The 16,290-nt window shown below is 39.0% G+C and overlaps 2 long non-coding RNA genes across 6 annotated transcripts in view; one reads left to right on the top strand and one right to left on the bottom strand.

Moving 5' to 3' along the window:
• The window catches only part of LOC137853879 (uncharacterized), a 128,692-nt gene that overhangs the window by 44,130 nt on the left and 68,272 nt on the right, over positions 1–16,290 (top strand). For all 3 annotated transcript variants that reach the window (XR_011094786.1, XR_011094787.1, XR_011094788.1), the window contains 2 exons: positions 8,359–8,445; positions 11,529–11,622. This is a non-coding gene — a long non-coding RNA (uncharacterized lncRNA). The remainder of the gene's footprint in view (positions 1–8,358; positions 8,446–11,528; positions 11,623–16,290) is intronic.
• Positions 2,528–5,861, bottom strand: LOC137853876 (uncharacterized). 3 transcript variants are annotated; one of them, XR_011094783.1, is made up of 4 exons: positions 4,875–5,861; positions 4,666–4,797; positions 4,243–4,330; positions 2,528–4,099 (listed from the first exon to the last, which is right to left on the bottom strand). It is a non-coding gene; the product is annotated as an uncharacterized lncRNA (long non-coding RNA). The 3 variants fall into 3 exon arrangements; XR_011094782.1 differs by having other exon boundaries at positions 2,528–4,330; positions 4,875–5,852; XR_011094784.1 differs by lacking the exon at positions 4,243–4,330 and having other exon boundaries at positions 4,875–5,848.

Below are 16,290 nucleotides of genomic sequence, written 5' to 3' on the forward strand. Positions count from 1 at the left end.
TTAACCAGGGGTTTTCCCAAAGTTAAGATAAAATAAGGAAAATCCTCTTCTTCCCTTCACTCAGTTTCCATATTCTAGTGTGGGCCTAAATCAGGAAATTCAGAATGTCATTGAATTTATCTTTGCATAGTCTTAGTTCTTACACACACAAAGATAACAACGTATCTGTTGTCTCAGATCAAATCATCAGCATTATGTATATTAATAATAGCTGTAATTACCATTTTACAGAAATATGGGTTTTAAAAAAAGACTTCCCAATACAATCTATTTTTATTTACTTTTGTTATTGTATCTTCAGAATGGCTTTGTTCAGTTCTGTTCTTTTGAAGATGACTGACCTATTTTTTTAACTTGTGCATTGTTGCATATTTCATCAGTCTTAGAAATAATATTTTCATGTTGCTCAAGTAACTTAAGACCTTCTCTCTTTGTCAGATGTGCTCTGGTGCTTACATGTAGTCCTGAAAATGCTATTACCTGACAAAGTTCTAGTGGAACTGGTGTAATACACACATCTAAGGCATCTGAGACTTTTGGTCTCCTATAGAAAATCTGGCACCGGTACAGCCATCTAGGTTATTGGATGTGTTTTTATTGGAAAAACATCCTGGCCTAACCACATCTATAGATATAAAGACATACTGTGTTGCTGCTTCTCTATACTGCTATTTCCTTTCTAGATTGAAATAGGTGATACTGCTAAGAGTACAAATCTAACTGCATCAGTATTAAATGTTGTCTTAGCTGTACCTGACATCTTGCTGAAAATTGTGACATAGGCTCCTAAGTACTAGTCTCCTTTGAAACCAAGAGTTAAGGTCTAATTCCATGAAACATCTCCTCCCTCTTTTTAGATTTGGGCTTTTTGTCTGTTCAGCTCTTCTGAAAATTTTTACAGTTAGGTTTCTGCTGTCAAAACAGATCAGGATTTAGATGTCACGTAGGTCATTGGATATTACTATTTCAGTATCTTATTAATGATAAAACAAGGATTAAGAAAAAGGTGAATGAAGAGTAAGTCTCCAAACTTTTGGATAAGAACCAGCTCTCACCAGAGATGAGTCCATGCTAATGTTGTGCTTCTTATATGAAACTTATTTTGAACTTCCTTAGAATTTTTGAGGCAGTCATCTGAAAACTAAGCAGCATGGCTGCATAAAAAGTAAACAAATGCTTTAGATGTGGTGGGCAGATCAGATTGGATATGAGTTCTAAGAATGTACAAAATTAAGTCAGCTTTATTTAGCAACAGAATGGTTACTGCACAGTGGTAGCACCACACGTGACACTTCCCGAGCATTGCAACACCCTTAACCAGAGAGATTCGGCATAGAGATGACTGTTCTTGGCCTTGCTGAGAATACCAGCAAGATGTCTAACCATTGCCAGTTGTCACATGTTGAGGCACATACAGAAAAAAAAAAAAAAAAGTATGTATAAAAATGTGCAGTTGTCCCCTAGTAAGTCACACTGAATAGTACCTAGCTAAGCATTGCAGCCTCTGGATTTCAATAGCTCACTGAGGGACTCCTCCCATGAGATATCACATCTGGAGGATCATAGCTGGCCATCAGAGAGAAACATGGGTCTACTGGTTTAACAGGAATGATGGTTTGGTCTTGAGCTTCCCTAGGACTGTCACAGTTGCAATGTCATCCAGTCCATATCATCTATTGATCTGCAGTTTCCTTTTGATTTCAGTATCGATTGTGTAACAGAAATATTTATTTATTTATTTATCCAGACTGTCACAAAGTTTCTACTACCTTTTTGCTTTCCTGGTACTGTGAGGGACACCACCACCACCACCCCTCAAAAAACAAACAAACAAACAAAAAAACCCACACTTTTTTTGTGTCTATCTCATCTGGGCAGCACAAAAATGCCTTTGCAAGAAGGACCAGCAGTTGCTGGGATACTCATCATGCACTGTATAGTTTTGCATCTTCTCCTCCTTCTGATTTTGCTCTGAATTGTCTGATAACTTTTTAAAGCATCAAACAAAAGAACCATAAAGCAAAGGTAGGACTTTGTCTTTGTCTTGGGGCCATTCAGCTCCCAAGAGAACTGAAAGAGGGTCTTTCTATGTCCGGCAGCAAAAGCAAGTTTTCTCTCTTTCTCTCTCTTTCTCTCTTCTTTTTTCTCTCTCTTCTTTCTTTCTACGCCACCCTCCCCCCCCCCCACATGCTCTTTCATTCTTGCTCTCACTTGCTTTAAAGCATACATCTGACATAAATTAATCTGCAAGGTTTTTAGTCATTTCCCATCCACTGCTGGGGCAAATTAGACTTGCTGATGTTGTTTTGGCCTAACCCTGCAGCAGCATGAAAGGAATGGCTCAGGGAGAGAGCATGCTCTCCTTGGCTCTTCTTCCATGTACTCTCTGGCCCGCTCAACAAAAAAATGAGTTCAATTGGCCTGAAAGGCACTGGGAGATTGAAAACCCCTCTGTAGTACCTTAAAGAACCAAAATTACTTAATTAATGTGGAGGCCATTATGTGTGGTTACCATATGAATGAGTAAGTGGACTGCCTGAGTTACAGAGCAGGAAAAAGGAGAGGATATCTGAGGTCAGCCTTGTCAGGGTAAAGGAATCCTAAACAATGAGGGCATTGGTTTAAGATTGGAGGAAGAATTTGAAAAAGAGCCCTGAGAGTGAAATTAAATGAAGCATGGGAGAGTATTAGTGGAGATTAGCAGTGCTGTGAAGGAACCCAGAGCAGACTGCCAATCGCCCCTGAGCACCGGCAGCTTCAACTTTGCTGCTGAAGACAGGAATTGGGCAGTATGCTGCCAGGGTTTGACTGAAAAGTATTTTCTTGAGCAACATTAAAGAGTTTCTCTTCCACACACCCCCTCTCTTTCGTTGACTTCTGAAAGCGAACATGCCCCCTTTGGCTGCCTTTATTTTTTATTTATTTTTTTTTAATTTTTGCCAGGCAGACTTATGACAAAGTAGAAGAAAGAGTCAAGATTTTAAAAGTGCCCTGGCACTCAGTGTAAATGTGAGATTCATTTAGTAGTACAAGGTTGTCATCACTAACATACTGCTTCAGAGAAGGGGATAAAACCTAGTGAAACTAATGAAATTCATGGCAGTGCTAGTCTGAGTTGAATTCAATGAGGAAAAGGATGAGATGTGTTTGCACATGTACAGAATGGAAGGGGTGAATATTGGTATCATGAAAACTAGACTGTTTTCCAAAATCTGCAGGCTTACAATGATCTAAATTTTTCAGAGAGCTCTTTGAGGCCATTTCAAGATTTTTTTTTTTGTTTGAATTTATCTTATCAGCCATAATGGTGGGCGTTTCCAGAAAGCAGCACCTGTGATAACTCAGTTTTACCATATACTTAAAACAAGAACCAGCTGAAGGCGGTATATTTTGGAAAATGTTGGCTACAGTGTTTATTTTCTTGGTTTTGGTTTTATTTGCTGTCTCTTTGAAGCAGTATTTTCTCATGTGTTCTGGAGTGTTCAGGCTGCTGCATGTGAGTTCCTATCACTTACCTTTCCTACCAGCTGCAAATGGAATTGTTCCTAAAAGGACAGGGAGAGAAAGTGAATCATCTCTCTGAAAGCGCTTTTTTTTTGTGTGTACAGAAGACAATGGGCTAGACCTTGGATACCATTTGCAAAACTCTCCAAAGAATCCCAAGGTGAGCCTCATCAGGGTCTGTATGAAGTTAGGAATCATGTTAATTTGGGCTGCGCCCTTCTGTTGTGACTCATGATCTCAACTGACTGCATACATCAGATGAGCCTAACAGTCTCAGAGACTGATTCATTATGCAGAGCTAAATGCAGTTTAACTGTGACACCCACTAGCTGGTTGTATGAGCGTAATCTTAGGGATCTCTTTTTGGAAAGCTGCTTTGTCTCCTTCTCTGCATCTTTATTCCTAAAGACTTTATTTTGCAACTGCAAGTCTCAGTCACTGGGGCTTTCAGAACAACTCCTATGTGCAGCTGGGATGCCAAGGGAGCCCACGTGCCTCAGCTGCCTCCAAGGAATGGACCTAGATGGTGCGGTTGCTTTGGCAATAGACGCTTTAAAACTTTAATGGTTTAAATTCCTAAGACGTTCAGGTGCTTCTGGGAAAGGAGAAGAAGAGAAAATAAACAAACAAAAAGCAACAATTAGTCCTGACTTAATAATCCTAATAAAGTTTTCAAGGGACACAAGAACTGGAGTCTAGCTAGCACTCTAAATTGTAGTAAATTGGTGGGATCCATACAAATGGTGCTTCGTTGCACAAACTGCGTTTCAGAAGCAGATTGGATGACATTTTCCAATGTTCCCTCTGCTGCAATTGTTTCATTCCTCTGCAAAAGAACAATTTAAGTAATTGAATTTTCCCTCAGGGTAGGAAAAAATTAGTCCCCCTCCCAGCCCTTTCTTTTTCATTTTCCCTTCTATTAATTTAATTGAAACCAAAATTGCTTGAAATATTAAATACCATCGGAGGCCTCCCATTACTAAGGCTAGAGCTGTGTGAGAAATACTTTTCCAACCTGCAAAACTTTTGTGTTTTCCTAAACATTCCTGTTCTGCTCTGGGATAAAACCAAACCCCTTTAAAGGCAGGAGTACATGTGCTTGTGTGTATATATATGGGCGTTAGCGTTAGGAGCCTGGCATGCAACCACCAGAATTTTCACCTTCAAAACGCCTCCTCTTTTTCCTGACCAGAGGAAAGAAGTTGCCCCAAAAGTGACTGGTTCCATGATTTTCTTCTCTACTCAGGACTTGAACAGGCTTGCTAGCAGGGTGCAGTCTTTCAGTTGAGTGCTCTGCAGTTGTTATGGAGGCCATCAGACATTTGAAATTGGTAGGAACCGACACAGAGCATAGCCCCACAAGTACTTACACTGCATTCAAAATGTAGTCTGGAGCCTGGCTGGGCAAGAAATAAATTCCCTTTAGAAAGCAACGTTGCTCTAGGAGACTTGTGACTCACTAGTCACCAGGGTTTATTTCTGTAGTTGTCACACAGGATTTCATTGGTAGATTTCCAAGCTAGGACTGACTAACACGTTCCACCTGGCCTAATGAAGTGCATATTAATGACTTAAGCTTGACTTTGCAGCGAAGCAGGGGAGGTGCATTCAGACAAGTTGGCCACAGGCTCAGCTGGCAGGCAAAGCTACCTGTTGTGCTACAGATGAGGTTAGTCCCTGATGGCATATTAATTTGAATACAGCAGAAACAAGTCAGGAAGCTCTCCAGACAAAGCCCCTGACTGAACCTGTTGTGTGTTTCTACTTTTACATTTTTTTTAAAGATAAAAAAAAAGTAATCACACTATAAATGAGAAACAAAGAAGAAAGTAGGGTATTTTGCTTAACTCTAGAGTGAGAACAGCATACAGAGAACTCACACACCCTCTAAACAGTCTGCATTGCTTCTGGTAACAATTATGTGTGTGATGCTCCTGCTAATTCTGAATTGACCATGGAGTTACTCAACATACCCTCCTGCACTGCACCACTGATTGTTCAACATATGGCCTAAACAGAGTTCACAGCTGAGTGTGACTTTCTGTTAGCATAAGGTATAATGACCAAATTTTGCCAAGTATTAATCTAATCAGTACTGGAGGACAAGATTAGTTAGAAATGGTTTATCTTCTAAATGTGTTGCTGGCAATATACTCCTGAAGCATAAGCTATCCCCTTTTCTCCAGTCCCATCTGAATAAAACACAGTAACGCTTTATTTAAAGATTTTTTGTGCTATTTCAAACTGTTTTAACCCTGACAATGCTTCTTAATGAAATCTAATTACAGAAACATGATTTCACTTAAAGAGCTTTTCTCTGTCCCTGCCAGTTCCTAGTAATTAGAAATCTTTTACATTACTAGTCTTTCTTCTGTGTAAACTCTATTACTTAAACTTTCAACTCTTTTTCATGTGTGAACCACAAATATATTAACTTTCAATGACTCACATATTAAGCTAATAAAAATAAAGGCAAGAGGCTAATAACATCATACTCTTATAGAGTTTGGGAATATATGTTTAAATAAAACTGAAATCTCATGAAAAAGAGAGATGATATATGTAGATCAAAAACTTTTTTTTTTTTTTTTTTTTTTTTTTTTTTTTTTTAAGGGATTGTGAATAACTAATCCATTATTAAGATTCCTTTTAATGGCTGCTGCTCCTTCTAATTGGTTAAACTACTTAAGGAAATACTTCAGTGCAGTAATTAGCATAGAAAGCCTGATTGTTTATGTCTTTTGATCATTGATGCTATCAGGGAAGAAGTTGGATTTTAATATTCTTGAGAAGGATGAGTAGAGATCTGACTGCCATCCAGGCCTCTTGGTTGTAACACTATATGTCTAAACCCTTAAGTTGCATATAGTTATCATCTTATTTCCTCTCATCAAATGTTTTCATAATAAATGCCCTTTTTGTACTTTTTATTATAAGGTGTCCAGTGAGAATCAAATAGCTTAGAAGCAAGGGAGAGAGAACACATTCTCCATTTTGTGGCCCAAAAGGACTATATTGTGCCATGGAGATTAATGTTAGCTTTGGGATTTTTAATGAAGTATGTGACATCTATGATTCAGTGTGAATAGTCATAGAAGTTAAGCCGTACACCATCTGCATTTCTGCTGTTTAAATTTGACCTAGGTCAACAAGGTCTAACAGACTAAGGATAAAGAGGTATTTATGCAAAGAAATGCGTCAGCTAGTTTTGGTTTGGCAACTTTACCAACATGTTCTTTTGCTCTGAAAACTGAGAAGGAATCCTCCCAGTTGCAGCTTTCTTACATTTCTAGTGCTTCCATCCTTCAAATGCTGTTGCCTTACTGGGAGATTTTGCTGGCTTTGATTTTGATTCTTTCAAATAACTGATCAGCCCAAGGACCAGATGCATACCATGAAGAATGTCAAATTGAAAACTATGACTGGTCTGGGGACAAGTTACAAGTACATGAAACAACACTTTCAGTAGTCCCTGCCATGTGTCCTGGGCTAGATTCACTTATAGCATCAGCTGTGCCATAACAGTGCATGGTCCTTAGTGACATCTGGTAGTAGAAGTCAATGGTTTAGCATCTTCAATCTAAATTGCTTACAAACTATATGTCCAGTGATATGTAGTTGTACATTTCTTGACTGATATCAGCGAGGCATTTGTAGTGAATATGAATGAACTTTATTAATTCATATGAAAGAAATTCATTATGGGTGAATAGGTAAAGCTGAAATTTTGATAGATGTAAGGAAAAGTTGTACTAGTTGTGCAGTCCTGCTACCTTTGACAGTGGGCAAGAGTAAAGCTGATTTTAAAAAGCTTGTCACAGCTAGTGTCAAACCATTTTTTGTTAGTTTGGTAGGTAGGGATATTTTATGCTAATGTGTTTCAGCGTGAGACTAGAAAGCGGTTTTTAAAAACACTTGTTACTGAATTCAGAACTATGCTTTGTGAATCATTAGCTGACACTGTACTCATAGGTAGGCTCTATTATTTGGGCTGACTTTCAAAATGCTGATGGGAGCACACCCACAAGAGTAGAGCTGAGCAAATAATGAAACAGCGAATAATTATCCGATACGCTCCGGTTAAGTTCAGGATGTTTGCAAGATAAATGATTTTGAGGGTGAAATATTTTACACTGATGTGTGATTGCCAAGTCCTGGAAAAAAATGCTGTGCTGCCTAGCTGTTCTCTGCCTACATGTGTGCACATGCAGCTCTGGCATGCAGGCTCATCTATGCAAACGAAACCTTCAGTTCTGGAAAGCCACGTGTGCCCCTCTCCTCCCTCCCCCAAACTCTGCTTTCTGCTGATACTTGTGCCAGTAAAAAAAACAACCCTGTGAACTTTTGCAGACACCAGTCATAAAAAGAGGCCCGGCACATCAACAGTTAAAGATTAATAAAGAAATATTGAAAGTTACAGATGGATTATTTAAAATATATATATATATATATATATATATTTTTCCTCCCTCCCCCTCATCTGTGTCCTAAGGATCCTAAGGATCATTTCACTGGGAAGGGAAATAATTTAGTTATCATGTGACTGCTGTTATAGGTTGCTGAATGTTTGATTTAGGAAAAAGTTACAAATTAGATTCCTTATTTCTGCTTACACAGAGATTTTATAATGTCTTTCAAATAATCCTTTTTAAAAGGTCTTTGAGTTGCTGTAACATAACTGTATTGAAAAGTTCATGAACAGTCATTCAAAGTTCCCAGTTGTGGCCATTGCAATTTAGACTACAAAGGAAAAGAAACCTGAGCAGGGTGCTTGTTTCAGAATGAAAGGCATGGTGGTTGCCCACTTGCAGCAATCTGATCAGAGTTCTTGTTTGGCGATCTTCTGCCCTACAGGAACCCCGCCAGTTGCAGCCTGCTGTCCCCTGATGCATGCGGACAGCTTCCATCAGCAATCAAGGGCAGAAGAGACAGTTTCATGAGGTGGGTGGGAGGTTATCCTTAATTATAAATGTATTATACAGTCATTTTATTTCAAAACCCTCTGTTCACATGCATGAATCACTCAACGTACTACATGATTCTTTACCTGACTTGCGAACTTATGTGGCTAGGAGGAAATTCCTAGCTTGGGGAAGTGTCTATTGCTCCCAGTATTAACTCTTATAAAGTTCACATGTTCATCAGATTGAAAGATAATGTTTAACTTGCTGGCTCTTGAGGCCCCAGATTCTATAATGTACAGAAAAAACGACTCGCATGCTGCACACTTATCAGACAGGGATTAGGGTAGACTAACTAGAACATTTGTGCAATTCTCTCTGGACTTGGCTCCATCAGTCACCCTTAGTACAAGATTTTTTTTTCTCTTTAATATAGAAAATGCTAGAAATCCCTAATACATCTTGAAGAAGCATTTGTGGGCCTGAAAGATTTTCTGGCTATACCAGCCGACCCAAAAAGTTCCTCTCTCATCATACAAACCCCACCTCAGAAACATCTGACTTCCAAATTCTCCCGTCAGAGCAGAGTGTCTGTTTCCATGTGATTCAGCACTGGAAAGCCTCATTTTTGAGCTGGATCTGTGGTTAACACTACTACTACTAAATCTCAACAGCTTTCTGCCCAAGGGTATCCAAACACTGTCTTCAGTGCCTAAATCAAGAGCTAGCATTGATTTAGATCCAGACTCAACACTGGTATGTTGCCCTCATCAATAAATTCCCAACAGTAATGGTTCTCTGTTGCTTTCCTGAGTAACCTCATACATAACTGTCCTGTTAATTTATCATTTCTCCTCAAAGTATAAGAGGAAGAAGTTAAACAGAGCTTTTCAGAATGAACTCTGGACTTCTACACAGACTGTAGCATTGTAGCTTCAAATGGTAAAATGGTTTGCTCTTTTGTGGTCTGAACTTAAAGACCATTACCTGTCTATTCTAATTAGGGAAAAAAAAGAAAAAAAAAAAAAAAAAGAAAAAAAAAGAGCAGCCAGGCTACAGATGTGTCAACTGGAATAAACATAATGTTCTGAAAATATACAAAGTGCATCCTGGCCATAAGGTGCTTGTCTTAAATTAACACATTTGGCATCTGACAAGGAAGTATGTGAATTTCAGAAATTTGATAGGTTTCTTTGTTTAATTAAAGGATTTTTTTTTTTTTTTTTTAGCTAAGTTGCAACTTTTCTGGCTGATAGAGCTGTAGCTATCACACAAGAATGTCTGTCTCATGGCTATTTTAGGTACATGCTAAATTATATTGTGTTCTTTTTTCAGCATAGCAAATTTCTATTTTTAAAGAATAGTTAGACAGTGGTTACATTCTATACCATTGTATTTATCACCATTTAAAAACTTTAACTTAATCAAATTTTCAGAGTCTCACAGGAATTATGGTGATTTACACTGCCTTATATTCTGTAACTAGTAACAGACATTGGCCTCCATCATGCTTTTGTGCTCAGAGCAAATGATAGGTGATGCTTTTTAGCTGGCTATGTTTCGTGCTCTCCTGAAAAAAAAATATTTCCACCAAGTTATCTGCTACTGGATTTAATGGCATCAGTGTAGCACCTGACACTGTCATGACTTGCAAGGATCACTTGCAAGTCTCGAGTCCATGCCTACTTTGCTCTTTCTGAACTTGGGGGCCATTTTTGTCATAAGGGCCTTAGAAACCAACCTGTAACTATCAGTATCTTTTCAGACACTTCTGAGTGTCCCAGCTGGCAGGAGCAATCACACCAGACTATTGCAGGAGCAATAGTCCAGAAGGTGCATTTGACAAAGCAGTGTTTTAAAAAATTATTTTCCCCTGTCCACTCACATCTGTTTGGCTGCATCACTGTAATCTAATGAAAATGATACACTGAATGTTTGCAATAAATAACTCATGCCTCTCTGAATTCCCCAGCTCTTTATTTTCTCCAAAAAAAATCCAAATGATTGGAAGGAATAGACTTATCCCATAGTGCTGTTTAGCAATCTAGATTCACCAATCCCAAACTGACATAATTGGTTTAGGACTGTAAACATTGAAAGTACACTATTAATCTTTTAAGCAAGCATTGGGGATGAAGAGATTGATTTGGGGCCTATATTTTAAGTTATGTATGAGCCTTAAAAATGAACAGGGAAAGTTGGGAGTCTGGTTAATATCACAGTTTCTAAAGTATCTGTATCAGGATTATTTCTAACAAGTCACTGCTAATACTATCATCATGTTGATTACCCTTCTGTTACAGCTTTTGCATGGCTTTGAAGAGTAATAAGGATAGGCTGACAGTTGCATTTCATTTTGCATTGATTTTCCGCTACTCATAATATTTGCCTTTGTTTACTTTCCCTAAAAGATATTCAGAAGAAACCCATGTCTCCTTTCTGGTCTGTTTACATACTTAATAGATATGCTTCATCATCCAAAAACTCTTTTCTGTTTACAAATTCAAGGAATACAACACAATGCACAAATTAGTACCCATATAATAAATTCAGGCATGTATATTGCATAATTAACTCCAAAGGTTCCAAATTACATATTGTACTAATTACATATAACTAAGCTAATTACATGGCTAGAGTTACTTGTTGCTGCTTGTGCAAGTTAGCAAAGCACAGAGCCTCCTTTATCTATACCATGATTCTACAGCCATCAGGCTACTGGGGTTTGATGGTTCAGAAGCAGCTAAGGCCAAAACAGGTCACTGGAGTATCCTTGGACATTTGAGTTCTGGCTTTTTTTCTATCCCGACTCAGCTAGGTTTCTGATTCTGGGTTTGGGCTCACAACCTCCCTTTGTTTTCCTGATCAGACCATGGAAGTTGAAAAACACTGATAGAAAATATACATTGGAAATCCATATTTTCCATATAAATTTACTGCAGTCACTGAGATTATCTTTGTACAAGTGCATTTCATTGTAAATTTTGATACTTTCTGGTGGTAAAATAATGAAATAAGACAATATAGAAGTCACTATTGTCAACAGGATATATTGATGAAATTAAAAAAAAATATTTCCCACAACATTCCGGGTGATAATTGTCCATTTTATTTTCAAACCAGGACTCATTCAGGTTACAGTCTGGAATCTGGATATTGCAACACTTTGTGAGACAATGAACAACTTCTACAGGATTGACCAGTTCAAAGTGAAAAAGTAAGTATATACCTTTGTGCATACTTCATTGATCTTAACACCACAAAAAAAACTAAACATCTTGCTGTTATCTAAAACATCGTACTTTTCCATAATTCATATTGAAACCCTGCAAAGGGATGAATTGCAGAAAATTCTTGCTTCTTGTGATGTCGTAGTGATCACATACTTTGCAAACTGTTCTCATCTGTGCTTTGCCTAATGGTGAATGATATTCTTATATAATTCTTAGCCATGTAGGGTAGAAGGCAGATCTAAAGCAAAGATAATTTCAGCAAGCAGTATGTATTTTTCTCAAAAGATCAGTAGCACTTTTGGTGGAAACTGAGCAGCATGAAAAGAGGTAATACGTTGGAGAGACATGAATAAAGAAAGAGATCTTTTGTAGTTGTTCAGCCTGTGTTCAAGTTAATCTCCCTAATCAATTAAATGCATGTATGTAGTATTTTTGTGAGTACAGGCTCACTGTATAGCACATCTAGTATTTTCCATGGTCATCCCTCTGTTTTTTTGGCTACTGGTTATCAGAGACTTCAAAAACTGAGGATCTGGGCCCTCAGCCTTATGAACCTGGAGAAGACAGGATTACCTAAATGAAATTCAAATAAAAAACAAGTGTGCAGGACCCATCAATGATCTGACTCATTTCTCCAGGGGAAAAAAAAAATAAAAAAAATAGCCAGCATCATTCATTGTGTTAGCATTAGAACATCCTTCTGTGATTGAAAACACTTGCAAGGCGGTGCCAGCATGTTGCTGTTTGCATCCAAACAATAATCAAGATCTCACACAGTGATGATTTGTTGTCAGCTATTTTTCCTGCACTAAACAAGTCTGACATTAGCAGCCCACAAGCTAATTAACTCAAGTATCTGGCATGGGAATCTACAGTATAGCTATCAGCAGAATATCCACAGAACTGAAATAACCAGCCAATTGGACTGATGCTCCAGGGGGACAAAGAGTGTCTCCTTGAGGTAGAAAAGAAGAAGGGTGAATGGTAATAAACAGGATTTCCACTCCCCACCACAGAAATAAACTTATGTCTTTGGTTGTTTTGGTTTATTTATTTATTTTAACAAAACCTTGAAAGAAAATTTTCCATACTCACTGAGCGGAATGCTTCAGGTTGAATATTGGTCACTTGTCCTTGATTCCTTAATACTTTACTTTCTATCTTCCTTCAATCTTTCTGGTTTACCTTTAGCTTGTTCTTAACACACAGAACTGGGTTCTGGCATCCATCTGCTTTTAATATCTATGCAGGTTTCTTGATGAGTCAAGATTGTGGGATGCCTCACTGTTCAAATGCTTTTTGTTGCTCCCTCGGGGTACCATTGGCATCACATACTCCCAGGGCAATCAGTATGCAGAAATAGCAGCAATGCTGAATTCTGAGAACTTTTGCTAAAGTGTTGCCATAGGCTGAAAGATGTGAGCCATCCAAGAGGAAAAGGCAACAAGAACAAATGGGATGAACGGGACATTAATATTTTGACACCTTGTCAAGGGGCTCAGATTTCAGTTTTGTAATTGTCTGTGCCTCTTGCAGAGTTAGAGGTACTGTCATCTGCTTTTGTATCACACCCACGGAAGTCAAGTGGAGATATAGATTCTTGGTCCCTTTTAAAATGGGACCTGGGTTGTCATCTAAGCAGGAAAAGGTGCTGCAATAGCATCCTTTAGCCACTGCAACACTGAAAGTGTGAAGTTCTCTGTTTTTTTTTTTTTTTTTTAAATCTTTTTTTTCTTTTTAAAGACATGATCATGCTCATAATAAGCAAGGAATATATATAGAGAGGTCTATACAGAAAGACAGTCTAGTTTAGTTACTGTAAGCAGGGCTTAGGAGAGCTAATGGAGACATGTTTTAACTAAAGCAAATTAAATCCCTTCTGAGCAAACAAGCAAATTCAGTTGGATCCATATCCATTTAAGAATTTAACCATTTGGCTCACAGGGTCATATTTACACACCAAAATTAAATACTTATGAGCACTGTTTGGTAGAGAGATTTTTTTTCACTCAGTAAGAAGCTCTTTGGAACCACAGGTCAGCCAGAAAATATGCTGAAGAGATGGCTATTTCTCACAACTTGCCACTTTGCTAAGTGTGTCTATACAAAATCAAGAGTTTCACACCTAAGCTGTGGTGCAGTGGTATTTTCCCATCTATCTTTTGTGTGGCAGGGCACTTGGGCTGGGCACTTGCCTGAGAAACAAGATGTCCTAACTCAATTCACAGAGTAAGAGTTCAAAAACATTTACTTTCTTGGCCAGAAGAGTTAAGAGGTGGATTATTCTGTTTCAACTGTTTTTATCTTATAGAAAAAGTGTGTAAGATTCACTAACTCTCAAAAGAGTATAAGCAGAGGTATCATGGCATGTGTGAGAAGCATAGTTCCTTGGAGAAGGGGAAGCCTAAGCTCTAGCAATTAAATCAGTACCAAGAATATCCACAATTATAGGACCATTGGCTAGGACAAGAGTTCTACTTTGGGGCTTCAACAACTCTTCAGTTATGAATGAGGAAGCCTACACCATGGTTCAGCAAACATCATGTTAACTTGTCTGTTGAACTAACTTCAGTGTCAACAATAATTTAACTGAGTAGCATTAAGCTCGTCCCAAGATCTGAGCATGTTTTGCTGAAATCAGTGCTCCTGTGAGCTAGAAGGGAAGAGAATCATTCCCCATTTAGCCGACTTTTGAGCTCTTAAAAATCCTGAAGTCTGATATTGATAGCCTCAGAAGTCTGGTGCTAAACTCTGCATGTTTTGGGTCTGATCTGCTTTGGTCAGTCAGGTTTCCTTTGAGAGAAGCTGGGTGCAAATGGTTATGTTAAGTAACCCTTTTAGAAGTATCAGAAGTAAACAAGAGGCCTGCTATATGCTTTTGCCCTGTCCAGATTTGAAACTATCTGAGCTTCGTGGTGAATTTGAAACGACTAAACAAAGAAGAAAAAAACAAAAACACCATAAACTTGACTCTTGTTGTCTGGCCACTGTTTAAATGGGGGCTGACAAGGACATTTAATTGTACATCTGTGGCAGTATTAAATTCCATTTACTAAGAAATAACTTTTGCAGCAATGTGTATGCTTTTTCTTGCTCACTTTCATACTGAGCTCTAAGATTCCACTACAGCATTCCTTTCCAGGTTGCTGCAGTACTCTCTCAGCATTAATCATTGAGTGAAATTTTGTTTCTTTTGGGTCTTCGATTGCATTTTCAGATTCTTTTTTTTTATAATTATTTCCTAAGCACTGCTTTCATACAACTTTGGGTCATTTACTATTATTCACTTAATCCACTCTAGTGGAGTGGCAAATGAAACTTGCACCAAAGATACTCCTGCTTTTTTTTTTTTTTTTTTTTTTTTTTTTCCCCTCTGTAATTGTACCAGAGGATATTGTAATGGCATCCTTGTAACATAGTCTGTGAGCTATATGGAAAGTGCTCATGAAAAAGTCCGTATCATTCACAGAATCACAGAATCACAGAACTGTAGGGGTTGGAAGGGACCTTGAAAGATCATCGGGTCCAAACAGCCTGCAGGTTCCTCAGAGCAGGCTGCCCAGGTAGGCATCCAGACAGGCCTTGAATATCTCCAGAGAAGGAGACTCCACAACCTCGCTAGGCAGCCTGTTCCAATGCTCCGTCACCCTCACTGTGAAGAAGTTCTTTCGCATGTCAATGCGGAACTTCCTGTGTTCTAACTTGCAGCCATTGCCCCTTGTCCTATCGCCATAAACCACTGAGAAGAGGTTGGCCAAATCCCTCTGTCCCACACCCCTCAGATATTTATATACACTGAGGAGATCCCCTCTCAGTCTTTTCTTCTCCAGGCTGAACAGACCCAGTTCTCTCAGCCTTTCCTCATAAGAAAGGTGCTCCAGGCCCCGTATCATCTTTGTGGCCCTCCGCTGGATTCTTTCCAGGAGATCCCTGTCTTTCTTATACTGGGGAGCCCAGAACTGGACACAGTACTCCAGGTGAGGCCTGACCAGGGCAGAGTAGAGGGGGAGGATCACCTCCCTTGACTTGCTGGCCACGCTCCTTTTAATGCACGCCATGATCCCATTAGCCCTCTTGGCCACAAGGGCACACTGCTGGCTCATGGTCAACCTGTTGTCCACCAGGACCCCCAGGTTCTTCTCCTCAGAGCTCCTCTCCAGCAGGTCGTCCCCCAGCCTGTACTGGTACTTCGGGTTGTTCCTTCCCAGGTGCAGGACTCTACACTTGCTCTTATTAAATCTCATTTGGTTTCTTCCTGCCCATCTCTCCAGCCGGTCCAGGTCTCGCTGAATGGCAGCACAGCCTTCTGGCGTGTCAGCCACTCCTCCCAGCTTTGTGGGGAGGTCATACCTCAATTGAATTAAAGGAAATCAATTTATGTGGAGTCAACATAAAATTACCCGAAAGCTTGGCATCCTGTTATATTTTTGTAGTTAGTTTTCATTTGAAGATGACTTCTGAATCAACAACAAAAAATAAATGTTGCATGCAGTAGTGACTTTAGAAGGTCCCATCATACCCATTTGCCCTTGCTCTTCTTCTCTCCCTTGTTGTTGTCACAGGCTATACATTTAAATATCATCCTATCATCCTAACTAGAATCTACAAGTCCAGGTACAGGAGAAGCAAAGGCCTTTGCTATAGACACAAGT

The sequence above is a fragment of the Anas acuta genome, chromosome 3, assembly GCF_963932015.1.
Source record: "Anas acuta chromosome 3, bAnaAcu1.1, whole genome shotgun sequence".
Classification (NCBI taxonomy): domain Eukaryota; kingdom Metazoa; phylum Chordata; class Aves; order Anseriformes; family Anatidae; genus Anas; species Anas acuta.